The sequence below is a fragment of the Lipotes vexillifer genome, unplaced genomic scaffold (genome assembly GCF_000442215.2).
Source record: "Lipotes vexillifer unplaced genomic scaffold, Lipotes_vexillifer_v1.1 scaffold847, whole genome shotgun sequence".
NCBI lineage: Eukaryota > Metazoa > Chordata > Mammalia > Artiodactyla > Lipotidae > Lipotes > Lipotes vexillifer.
In genome coordinates this window covers 2,952,412-2,965,367 of record NW_006778821.1, presented here as the reverse complement: position 1 = coordinate 2,965,367, position 12,956 = coordinate 2,952,412, and the positions used below count along the sequence as shown (strand labels likewise).

General features: G+C 39.7%; 1 non-coding gene across 1 annotated transcript; it reads right to left on the bottom strand.

The window, feature by feature from the left end:
* Positions 1–11,233: 11,233 nt before the first annotated feature.
* On the bottom strand, positions 11,234–11,305 carry TRNAG-CCC (transfer RNA glycine (anticodon CCC)). Its single transcript has one exon. It is a non-coding gene; the product is annotated as a tRNA-Gly (tRNA).
* Between the last annotated feature and the right edge of the window lie 1,651 nt (positions 11,306–12,956).

Sequence of the window (12,956 nt, the reverse complement as noted above, 5' to 3'; positions counted from 1 at the left end):
AGGCTCAAAGTAAGGCTGTGTGTAAAGAGCTCAACATCAGCTCTGAGCTGCAAAGTGAACACTTGGATTAGCATGTATGTGGGATATTGAATCCAGGACCCCTTTCTGAAGCTCTGCACCTAGGATGGAAATTGTGGCTGCTTCTCTAGGTCAAAGTGACTTAGATCCTCCAGGCAAGAGTGGGATGTTTTATTCTTGAAGATATACTTTCAAACAGCAAAGCTTCTGACAGTCCATGGTTTTAGAGAACAAAGTTTCTCAATGAGTATGGCAGCAGTAGTCACACAAAGAAAGTGGTTATTATGACATTTTCTTCCTGCAGCATGTCCTTGAGAGAAATATTATTTTCAGTTGACAGTGCAGTTGACTTTGTGTATTATTCAAGCCTAATGAATGGCTGGGAAGATTCTGAGCTAAATTTAACTTTCACAGTGCCTTCTTTTGTCCAAGGGCTGTGAAATTCAATCCATAGGACATTATTTTGTGAAATCCAGATCTGCACCACTGTCTGAGTTCCATTGATTGGAAGGCTATTTGGACAGTTGGATTAGTAAGTCCTGCTCATTTCTTTCATTGTAAGATGAACTGGTGAGTCAATTTCTGTGACAGTATCTGAATGGTAGCATTTAAGACTCTGAAGATCACACATTTGAACACTGTAACACAGACAAATACTAAGAGAAGGTTTTATCATCAGAGTTTGAAGAATACTTGTAAGTTAGAAGGTGTCCAAATTAAATTAAGACAACAGATCTTATCCCCAATCTGAAGAGCCCACAGAGCCAGATATGGGGGTATTAGCTAAGTTATCTCATTTTTAAAGGAAACTTCTTTGTCACCTATAAAGTCACTTAGTATTGAGTTCAGTTACCTAGGAAACCAATTGATCCGTACCATAGGAAGTTGGATAGAAAGTTTTGTCTCTTTAATTGAGAGACATGGGTCCAAGGATCAATATCCTGGAGTATTACTCTTGTGTTAGTTAAGAGTACCTGGTAATGTCCTCATCAAAGTTGGAGGAAGTCTTTCCTCGATATCTTTTTTCGGAAGATGAAGTCTCTGAGTTTTATTAAATTGTAGACTTTGTTTCAGAGCAAGGTTTCTCAACCTTAGCACTATTGACCTCCTAATTCTTTGTTGTTGGGATGAGAGGCGGTTCTGTGCACTGGAGGCTGTTCAGCAGGATCCCTGGCTTCTACCCACTCGATGCCAGTAGCACCCCGCCCCCAGTCGTGACAGCCAAAAATGTCTCCAGACATTGCCAGATGTCCCCAGGGGTGGGGTAGCCCCTGGTTGAGAACCACTCTTTTAAAGGATGTAGTGAAAACTCTTCTTGGACATGTCGAATACAAGACTGAAGGCGATATGGACAATGGAGATTTTGAGTAAGATGTAATATCTCCCAAAGATGTTTGGCAACAGTTCTAGAGAAGTGACTGTCACCACCACTAGAGAGAAAATCAAGGTTTCCCAAGTCAAAAACAAGTCAAGCAACTTTTTTGTTATTGTTAAAGTAGTGGCTTTTTGATAACATTTGATGATCCTCAAAAGTAGATATATAATGGCCGAACATATTTGTATCCCATGTAAATCTATTTGGAGGTTTTCAAAGGAGGCTTGAGGCTTTGGCTACAGTATCTATCCCACCTTAACAGTTTTCACAGGATTACGGCACAGGTAGGTGAAAACATCCTTGGAGGTATCTTTTAAACCAATACTGGTTTTAAAATTAGTCAGATTATCTCTGCCTTAGTAATATGACTGAACACCTCTGGCTAATGTATTATATTAATCAGCAGTAGCAGACTTGAAGAGAATGGCATCCTCTCTTGGGGTCTAACACAATTAATTTATAAGGATAGAGTCAAAATTACCCTGGGAGTAAGAAAATATTATGAACAGTGGGGACAATAACAAATTTCCAGTAGTTTCTGATTTATATCGATGAGAGTTGACCAGGATTGTCCCTGATTGACAAGGGTATTGAAATCTAGAAAGAAAATCACTTTGTAGGCAATTATTGTACAAGTCTGTGTGCTAGAGCATGAGGATATTTGCTCTAACCTAAAAAGTACACACTGAAGTGTATCTGCTCTATTTAACTTATACATAATTAATCTAAGAATGCTGAACCTTTTTGATGTGTTAGCTTCCTTCACCTCTCTCTCCCCGCACCCCTCCCTCTCAATCTTAACTTTGGGAAGCAAAAGAGTCCTCACAATAGTTTTGAGTTACTTAAACGTGGAGGATACTGAAACAAACCTATTTCTATTATCCTTCTTTTTTATGAGGTAAAGAAGCAAATCTTTATGAGGCCATTCCAGGAAATCCAAAGATAGTTTAGGCACAAAAGACATCTTTACAGTTTTATTATTTCATATGTAGGGTCTGATAAGGGAAAGACAAAATCAGGAACTGTCAGGAGACGGAAGACATTAACATAAGTCATAATTTTTAAACCCGAGATACAGTTATGTATTTTAAAACCACAGTAATAATTGACAGTGATTTTTAGGGCTTAACTGAAAAAATAAGAAACTTTTGTTGAAATTACTCAAGAGTTTGCAAGAAGTACAAAGAGTAAAAAGAATATTTTCGGTCTTAACAAAATATGTCCTATAAATTTTAAATAGGTCATAACAGAAACCTCTGTTTTCCAGGCAGAGGCTTAGTTGGTTGCTCTACAGAAGGAAAGCCCATGTAATCCATGTAATAATTTCCAGAAGGGTACTTAAATGCCTTTTAAAATAAATAAATAAATCTATCAACATTGAATATACCCTTAATTTTTTGTTACCATTTATAGACCTTTTAAAAATTACCCTTGTCACTTTCATATCAGGGTAAATTAAAATTCACATAACATAAAATTAACTATTTTAAAGAGTACAATTCAGAGACATTTAGTACATTCACAGTGTTGTGCAACTATCCCCTCTATCTAGTTCCAAAACATTTTCACATCCCCAAAGGAAACCCGGTACCTATTAAACAGTCACTCTCCATTCTCCCCTCCCAGGCCTCGGCAACCACTAGTCTACTTTCTGTCTCTATGGATTTGCCTGTTTGGGGTATTTAATATAAACTGAATCATACAATATGTGACCTTTTGTGTTTGGCTTCTTTCACTTAGCATATTTTTGAGGTTTGGTCAATGCTGTAACATATATCAGTATTTTATTTCTTTTTATGGCTGAATAACATTCCATTGTATGGATTTACCACACTTTGTTTATCTATTCATCAATTGATGGACATTTGGGTTGTTTCCATCTTTCAGTTTTTGGGAACAGTGCTGCTATGAACATTTGTGTACAAGTATTTGGATACCTGTTTTCAATGCTTTTGAGTATATACATAGCAGTGGAATTGTTAATATGCTAATTAATATGCTAATTATATGTTTAACTTTGCAAGACCAACCGAAATGTTTTCCACAGCAGCTGCACCATCTTACATTCCCACAATCCATGCATAAGGACTCTAATCTCTCCATGGCCTCACCGACACTTGTTATTCTCTGTTTTTTAATAACAGCCATCTTGCTAGGTGTGAAATGGTATGTCATTGTGAACTGTACACTCTAAAATAGTTTGACTTGCATTTCCCTAATGATTAGTGATGTTGAGCATCTTTTCTTTTGCTTATTGGCCATCTGTATATCCTCTTTAGAGAAATGTCTATTCAAGTCCTTTGCACATTTTAAAATTGTGTTGTCTTTTGTTGAGTTGTAACAGTTCTCTATATATTCTGGATTCTAGACGCTTGTAAGATTTATGATTCACAAATATTTTCTCCCATCTGTAAGTTGTATTTTCAATTTCATGATAGTTTCCTTTGATGCACAGTTTTTTATTTTTATGAAGTTCAGTTTATCTACTTTTTCTCTTATTGGTTATGCTTTTCATGTCATGTCTAAGAATCCATTGCCAAATCAAGGATCATGAAGTTTTATCCCTATGTTTTGTTCTAAGAGTTTTATAGTTTTAGCTTTTATATGTAAATCTTTGATCCATTTTTGAGTTAATAATTTTGGTATATGGTATAAGGAAAGGGTCCAATTTCATTCTTTTTTTATTGAGGTATAGTTGATGTATACTATATAAGTTTCAGGTGTACAGCATAGTGATTCACAATTTTTAAAGGTTATATTCCATTTATAGTTATTATAAAATATTGGCTGTATTCCCTGTGTTGTACTATATATCCTTGTAGCTTATTTATTTTATACATAGCAGTTTGTACCTCTTAACAATTTCAGTCTTTTGCATGTTGGTACCTAGTTGTTCCAGAACCATTTACTGGAGACACAGTTCTTTCCCCCGTTGAATGATCTCGGCACTCATAAAAAATCAATTGGCCATAGATATGCAAGTTTATTTCTGAACTCTCAACTCTATCCCATTGATCTATATTGTTGTTTGCTTGCTTAGTGACTTTTCTAAACTATTTTTGTAAAGTCTGTATTCTTTGTCATACGTGGCCACATAAGTTTGTTCTGTTAGCTTAGTGGTTGGCTAGTGTTTTGACAGTTTCCTTAAAGACATGGAGAGGAGAAGGAGGAGGAAGAGAGAAGGAAAAAAAACCCTCTCTTAGTCTTTGCAGATTGGCTCAGTGTCAGGGCACTCCTTCAGTGCTTAGCCAAGCCCTTTGCAACTCTGCTTACCCAAGCCCTTTGCAAATCTACTTAGCCTTCACATCCTGCTTGCACAGAACCTGAAGGCAAGCCAGAGGTGAGAGTTTAGGATCTTTTCAGGGTTTTTTTGAGCATGCATCCAACTCTGGGCATGCATGTGGCCTTCTTGATTCCCAAGTGTATGTGGGAGCTTTTAAATTCCTTATTCTCCCATGTATCTCCTTTCCCAATCTCTTCCCTCCCAGGCTTTATGGTCTCTGTATTTATTGTCCTGACTGTCATTCTTTGTCCCAGGCTGCTACTGCCAATACTTGGGCCCTTAAATGCTTTTGGCAAAAGCTGTTTGGGAAGCTGCTCCAGGCCTGGGAATGCTCCCAGTTGAGCAAAACAAAGGTAAGTCTTGTGCAGGTCCTTTAGGGAGCTGCCAGGCAAGTCTAAACCCACAACAACAGTTATTTGAGAATAAGGTCCATATTGCTCCCTTAGGCGTTAGCAACCTACACCAGGGGTGTGGGCTGCTATCCCCAATCTGGGGTATGGGGGATTGTAAGTGGGCAATTTAAAATGCCACTGTGCTCTCTTTCCCCAGTGCAGCAGCTTTTGTCTTCACCAAGCCTTCCTCTCGTTGTTGTGAGTATTTGACCAAATTCTAGAGTTGTGCAAAAGTTGATAATGATCATTTTTGCCAGCTCATTAGTTGCTTCTGTGGAGGGACACAGCCCTGGAGTTCCCTACTCCACAATTTTCAGTGACATCATTCCATAATATACTTTTATATGAATATGTTTGGATGTAAATATATAGCAATGTTAATAAACAGTAAAATTAAAGACTTTAATTTTAAGATATAATTAGTGTTAGCATATTAAATAAAATATGTATGACATTAAAATGACTATTTTAATGAACTAATAATTTCCTTATGTGACGGGCAAATCCATCGTCAGGAAAAACATTTTCTTGTACACATATTTGTATTTTACGTGATTCTTATACTGTGTATGTTTTTTTTTTTTTTTTTTTTTGCCTCACTGTGCGGCTTGTGGGATCTTAGTTCCCCGACCAGGGATTGAACCCGTGCCCTCAGCATTGAAAGTGCAGAGTCCTAACCACTGGACCAGCAAGGAATTCCCTATACTGCGTACAGCCTTAATCATTTTTATTATCTCCTTTAGTTTACATAGCCAACTTTTGTCTTCTCTAGACCCAGAGAAAACCACTAGACAGGAAGCCAAGAACCATCTAGCTAATTTTCCCTGAATATACTTTTTAGATTATATTTATAAATTTTAAGGTGGCAAAATAAGCACATACCTCATCCAAAGGCCTGGAACATCCTGTTAACTTACAAAAGTTTTATAATATATGAGAATAAGGGTAAATTGAAACTATGTTTACTGACCAAAGTTTTGTATATTTTTGTGCTTAGAAATTATTCAAGTAGCCAAAGATTATTTACCAATGAATTCAACCTAATATTTAAAACCTTAACAAATGTTAACTAAAGATCTGGACATTGTAATTTTAGCTAACACACTAAGCCCTTATGATCTGTAGAATCATAAAAAATTTATAAGCTCAAACTCTTTTAAAAGATATCTGTCATTAAATTCTCATTTAGTGAAACACCATTTTCATTTAGTGAAACACAATTTGGTAATCTTTAACATTTTGTGGAAACAATGAAAAGTTATTTGATCCATAAGACCAATATGGGAAATTTAGGAAATCTAAATCATGAGAAGTTTGGCCTTAGTTTTATATAGACTAGAACACTGGCTTGCATTAATTTTAATAGATTAAAACCAGGAGAAGACATTCTTCTAGTAACAAAGGCTATTATTTAAATTTACTTGTCATATATTTTTTAAAGTGAAAGAAGCACAGTTTATTACATTTTTTCTTTCTCATAGACATTTATGAATATTTGTCTGTACTAGATGTGATATGATATGGATATGGATATGACAGAATGATTTTTCTGATCAATTACCTTTAAAATTTCCCAAGTAATGAAAAGAGAAAAAAATGTAAAAGAAGAGAAGGAGCAAGTTGTAGAATGAAATTATCACTGTAAAAGCTAAACACCCATTTTGACATATAGTCATATATACACATCCACACTAGAGTCATTAGAGGTGTTTTAAACAATAACTTGGGGCCTTGATAATTTTTTAAAATTTTATTGAAGTATAGTTGATTTACAATGTATTAATTTCTGCTGTGCAGCAAAGTGATTCACTTATACATATATATATACTCTTTTTCATATTCTTTTCCATTATGGTTTATTACAGGATATTGAATACAGTTCCCTGTGCTATACAGTAGGACCTTGTTGTTTACCCATTCTATATATAATAGTTTGCATCTGCTAACCCCAAACTCTCAATCCTTCCCTCCCCCAACCCCCTCCCCCTTGGTTACCACAAGTCTGTTCTTATATCTGAGTCTGTTTCTGTTTTCGTAGATATGTTCATTTGTCGTTTTTTAGATTCCACATATAATGATATCATGTGGTATTTGTCTTTCTCTTTCTGACTTACTTCAGTTAGTATGATAATCTCTAGCTCCATCCATGTTGCTGCAAATGGGCATTATTTCATTCTTCTTTATGGCAGAGTAATATTCCATTGTAGATATATACCACATCTTCTTTATCCACTCATCTGTTGATGGGCATTTAGGTTGTTTCCATATCTTGGCCGTTGTGAGTAGTGCTGCTATGAACATAGGGGTGCATGTATCTTTTCGAATTATAGGCTTGTCTGGATATATGCCCAGGAGTGGGATTGCTGGATCATATGCCAAGTCTATCTTTCGTTTTTTAAGGAAACTCCATACTGTTTTCCATAGTGGCTGCACCAATTTACATTCCTACCAACAGTGTAGGAGGGTTTCCTTTTCTCCACAGCCCCTCCAGCATTTGTTATTGGCACCTTGATAATTTTATCAAGTCATACTATTAAAAGGCCAGTACTTTTCTTTTTTCTTTTTTTTTTTTGCGGTACGAGGGCCTCTCACTGTTGTGGCCTCTCCCGTTGCGGAGCACAGGCTCTGGACGCACAGGCTCAGCGGCCATGGCTCACGGGCCCAGCCGTTCCGCGGCATGTGGGATCTTCCTGGACCGGGTCACGAACCCGTGTCCCCTGCATAGGCAGGCGGACTCTCAACCACTGCGCCACCAGGGAAGCCCAAGCCAGTACTTATTGATATTAACACTTGTATGGAAAAAAATAACATGGTCTCTCTCTTTTAGACAAGCCAGTCTCCTCATGCGTACTTTTGGTCTCTTTTTGTTCTAAAGCTCCTCTCAGATGAACAATCTTATTCATGTCAAAGTTGCCCAGAGTGGCCACTACAATTCCAAACTGTCCTCAGTGAAGTTATGCCAGAAGTTAGTACAAGTTTATTAGCAAACGAAGCCAGGAGAAATCGGCTGACACTTGGTCAAGTGTAAAAATATCACTTACAAATGAGTTGGGCCCTTAACTCTAGTGTTAAGTCACCTCGACTGCTGACTGGAAGAATCAGCAGCCTCCCGGAAGGCAGAATATTTACAAAGATCTCTTCCAAAGTCAATTTCTCATAAGTTCTCAGACAAACAACGGACAAGATGGTGGACACGCAGATGATAGAAGATGGTGTTAAAAGCTAAATTTCACCAGAGGACACCAAAGTCTGATCAGACCTCTAAAATCCCAGGAGTCAAATGACACATCTGATACCAAAGGGCCAAAGAAATCATCAGAGTCCAGATTCAGAGCAAAAATCCATGTAATCAGGGACAGAGATGCCTCAAGTGGACGAGATGCAAGAGGCTGCAGATGTGCCCGTGATTACTGAGTCAGAGGCCCTGGTCGGGCTTCCCTGGTGGCGCAGTGGTTGAGAGTCCGCCTGCCGATGCAGGGGACACGGGTTCGTGCCCCGGTCCGGGAAGCTCCCACATGCCGCGGAGCGGCTGGGCCCGTGAGCCATGGCCGCTGAGCCTGCGCGTCCGGACCCTGTGCTCCATAACGGGAGAGGCCACAACACTGAGAGGCCCGAGTACTGCAAAAAAATAAAGAAACAAACAAAAAAAACGTCCTGGTCCATGTCAGTGAGGATCTCAGCTGTACCTTGGTAGAAACTCCAAATTATTCTAGCCTAACATGCCTAAGACCACCAGGGACAAACCTATAGCCTGGCAAAATCAGTTTTAATTGACCCATCATGGTGAGGGACACCTGGGATGGCTTTGGCTGATGGCCTGGGGAGCCATTAAAGACCTGGCTGGCGTGTCTGTGTGATGAGGGAACAAGAATGAATGGCAGCAGTGAGGCTGTCTCACATGCCTCAAGCTGCCATGCAGACTATTCCGTTGGGACAGAATTATGCCCTCAACAAGGCTTGCTACTTTGGATTTCTGTTCCAATGACTACATTATGGTCAACCCAGGAAGACTCTCCCGAGGCTGATAAAAATCCCACGGAATACCATGGAAGAAGCTATTCAAAGCCTGAGAGCTGTAGGTGCTCCAGACTGACAATGAGCCTTGGACAGTATGACAGCCCCCCACGATGAGCCTCTCACTGTAGAGAATGGCTGAAAAGATACTTCGATCTTCCCCCCGCCCCAAGTGGAAGAAAGACTCCATTATCTTTGTTTCAGTACTTGGGGGCCCTCTGTGGTAGGCTGTGATGACGCTGAGCCCCAAAATGCCCAGGATAAAGATAGGCACCCCAAACCAGGCACAGACTGTGATCTAAGACAAAACTAAGGAAGGGAAAAGCACAACAGTCTTTTCTTATTTAATGAAAATAATAGAGTCAAGGGAGAAGCAAGCCTAGTCCCACAAGTGAATAGATTGTGGCCACACTTTTAGGGGCCATTGTAGCTCCCTCTCCTAGATGACTCCGAGAGCAGCCTTTGACTCCCTAGGGAGAAAGAGTGGCTAACAAATGAACTATGTGGCCACGGAAAGAGAACAATAACCCGGGTACCTGAAGAATGAACACCTTCGTTCCCTAGGAAGTTTGAGGTGGTGGGAATATTTAATGCTTTCTTTGTCCCCTAGACCCAGCACTGCAGCATCACAAAATAATCACATGGTCCCCTTGAGTCAAGCAGTGGGTGCAATTGGCAATATAACCCTGCTGCTGCGTTTGTCATCCCATCTGAGTGCTAGGAAAAGAGAAAAACTCGTGTGGGTGTGGCCAGAACAAAACTATTCTGCTGTGTGGGACACCCGCACAATAGCAGGACTATTCAGTTCTGCCCGATACCCTCAGGAAAGCTGGACTGCTTGGGTGTGTCTGATACCTCAGCTCCCCCCTCATATGTGCACCAGTGTATCCTTTTTTCAATCTGACAGATAGGAATTAAGGCATTGAGCCCTTGGCCCTGGGTTCCTCAGCTGTGATGCATCTCACTGCTCCCAGACTCTGTCTGGGCTCATTGAATCACTCCCTGGGACTTGGGGGCATGAGAACCAGAGCTACCATGCTGATGCCTCTGCTGTTGCTGTGCTGAGTCTTACTCTGATCACGTGATCTGGTTCCAGTACCTATGGATGCCAGGTTTACTCCTTGCAATACAGAGGTTGAGGGTTCTTCCCTAACAAAGGTAGAACAAGGCAAGGTGAGATTTTTTATCTCTTTCTTTTTTGCGGTACGCGGGCCTCTCGCTGTTGTGGACTCTCCTGTTGTGGAGCACAGGCTCCGGACACGCAGGCTCAGTGGCCATGGCTCACGGGCCCAGCCACTCCGTGGCATGTGGGATCTTGCTGGACTGGGGCACGAACCCGTGTCCCCTGCATCGGCAGGCGGACTCTCAACCACTGCACCACCAGGGAAGCCCAGATTTTTTATCTCTTAATGAAGAATATAATAATTGTATTCTAAGTGGGCTCCTTCCCCCTTCTTTCTGTTTCTAATAATACCCCTCTTTTCCTCTTTCCTTTGTTCACCCACTAGAAATCATTTATTTAAAACATTGAATTTTACCAAGAGGTATCTGCACCCTCTGTGTTCATTGCAGCATTATTCACAACAGCCAAGACATGGAAACAACCTAAGTGTCTGTTGACAGATAAAGAAAATGTGGAATACACACACACACACACACACACACACACACACACACACAAATGCATGCACGCACGCATATTATTTAGCTATAAAAAAGAAGGAAACCCTGTCATTTGTGACAACATGGATAAAATTTTGAGGGCAGTATGCTAAGTCAAATAAGTCAGATGTAGAAAGACAAATACAGTGAACACTTGAACAACATGGGTTTGAACTACAGTGAATTTTTTTTTTTTTGACTAAATATGTACTACATGATCCATGGTTGGTTGAATCCTCAGATGGAGAACTGCATGTACAGAGGGCTGACTGTGAAGTTAGACATGGATTTTTCAACTGGGCAGGTGGTCAGTGCCCTCACCCCTCACCTTTTTAATATTTATTTATTTATTATTTATTTAGGCTGCTCCAGGTGTTAGTTGCAGCACGTGGGATCTTTGCTGCAGTATGCGGGATCTTTTGTTGAGGCATGCGGACTCTTAGTTGTGGCCTGCGGGCTTCTTAGTTGCGGTATGTATGTGGGATCTAGTTCCCTGACCAGGGATCGAACCTGGGCCCCCTGCATTGGGAGTGCAGAGTCTTACCCCCTGACCACCAGGGAAGTCCCACCCCTCACCTTTTTAAAGGGTCAACTGTACTCTATGATCTCAGATGTATTTAGAATCTAGAAAAGCCAAACTCATAGAAACAAAGAGTAACTTGGTGGTTGCCAGAAGTTGGGGGTGGGGGAAATGGGGAGATGTTGGTCAAATGGTACAAACTTCCAGTTATAAGATGAACAGGTTCTGGGGATCTAATATGCAGCATGGTGACTAAAATAGTTAACATGTATTGTACACTTGAAAGTTGCTAAGAAAGTAGATCTTAAATGTTCTCACCACAAAATTTTTGAAAAGGTAACTATGTGAGGTGAAAAAAAAAAGATACTGAATTTTAGCAAAGCTAGAAATTTTTAAGATTATAAATTTGTGTGTGTATGTGTGTTTTTTGAGAGTCCCTTGGAAACATTCTTATATCAAGGCCTGAAACAAAAATTGTTAAAATATTTGACATTTTCATCTGTTTTACAAGCAGTTATAATTGAAGTTTCTTGTAGTTTTCTTTTTTAATGTTAGTTTTAAACACTCTATAAATTACAAAAATGTTTTTAAAATCTGAAAAACTGAGTAGATATATATTAAAGGCTGTTCATTAGGAAAGAAAAAAGATCTGGGCCTTTAGTTTACTATCCCTTCTCAATTTTTTTTTTTTTTTTGGCTGCACTGCGCAGCATGTGGGATTTTAGTTCCCTCACCAGGGATCAAACCCATGCCCCCTGAAGTGGAAGCATGGAGTCTTAACCACCGGACCACCAGGAAAGTCCCCCCTCACCCAGTTTTTTTTATTGTGTATGTTCTTACACATACAGAAGAGAAGAGAAAGAATGGAGTATAATGAACTCCCATGTATCCATCATCAGCTTTAACAACCGTCAACATTCTGCCAATCTTATTTCAGCTACCTCCCCCAACATTTTTTTCTGAGCCATTTAAAAAGAACTCCTAGACACTTGATTTCACATGTAAATATATGAAAGTCAATCTTAATCCCAAATAAGTTAATGCAATATAAATAAAATTACAGTGTATAGATGAAGGAATATGCCTGTTCTATTCACTCATTAAAGCCAGATAGCTAGGCACTATGTTAGCTGCTGGGAATATCAGAGAGAGCCACTTGAGGGTAGGAGAAGACAGAACGTTCATAGGTTATTAGGTGAAGAATCAAATATAAACATTATTGCTCCTAGGGGATGATAATGATAATAGTTAATATTTATAGATCAATTACTGTTTTAAGCCCTTTGCAAACGTTATTAAGAATAAATGTTAGGGATTGGTTCAAGATGATGGAGTAGAAGGACGTGCACTAACTCCCTCTTGTGAGAGCACTGGAATCACAACTAACTGCTGAACAATCATCCACCGGAAGACACTGGAACTCACCAAAAAAGATACCCCACATCCAAAGACAAAGGAGAAGCCACAGTGAGATGGTAGGAGAGGCGCAATCACCATAAAATCAAATCCCATAACCACTGGGTGAGTAACACACAAACTGGAGAACAATTATATCACAGAAGTCCACCAACTGGAGTGAAGGTTCTGAGCCCCATGTCAGGCTTCCCAACCTGGGGATCTGGCAACAGGAGGACGAATTCCCAGAGAATCAGACTTTGAAGGCTAGTGGGATTTGATTGCAGGATTTCAGCA